Source organism: Arachis ipaensis, chromosome B05, assembly GCF_000816755.2.
Source record: "Arachis ipaensis cultivar K30076 chromosome B05, Araip1.1, whole genome shotgun sequence".
Taxonomy (NCBI): Eukaryota; Viridiplantae; Streptophyta; class Magnoliopsida; order Fabales; family Fabaceae; genus Arachis; species Arachis ipaensis.
The window spans coordinates 13212432-13212981 of record NC_029789.2 but is presented as its reverse complement, the minus strand read 5'-3'; positions in this window follow the sequence as shown (position 1 = coordinate 13212981).

Genomic DNA, 550 nt, shown 5'->3' with positions numbered 1-550 from the left:
ATATTTTGTGTAACGAAAACATACACTAATTTTAGTCTTAAAAATTGAGTTTTTGTTCATATGATTAGTTATTTCTTTAAATTAGCAATTGATTTAAATAATATATTCAAGTTATTGCATTCGAATAAATAAGTTTGACAATTTATTCTTGATAACCAACCTCCAAAGAATATTTTGGTAAAAAAAATTACCATGTAAATAAAAATAACATTTTTTTACATATACGTTAATTATTATATTACTCTATACTTTTCATTTACATTTGAGTATTTTACAGTATAGTTGAAGACCTGAAGCCTATAGTCATTTATGAATTATGAATTTATATTTTTTGGACGGATAGTCTTTTATGAATATATGCTGTTCCTGCCGTCACCCATTTTTGTCCGGATTTGTGATTGAAACCTTTAATAGTTAATTAGAAAGCCCAGCCCAAGGATAAAATCTTAAATGGGCCAGACTTAGATTTGGAAAAGACCCAAGCTACCTAATTGGTGGGCCATCCGGGTTGCCAGCTACTTCTACGACCATCATAAAAAAAAGTTTCGTA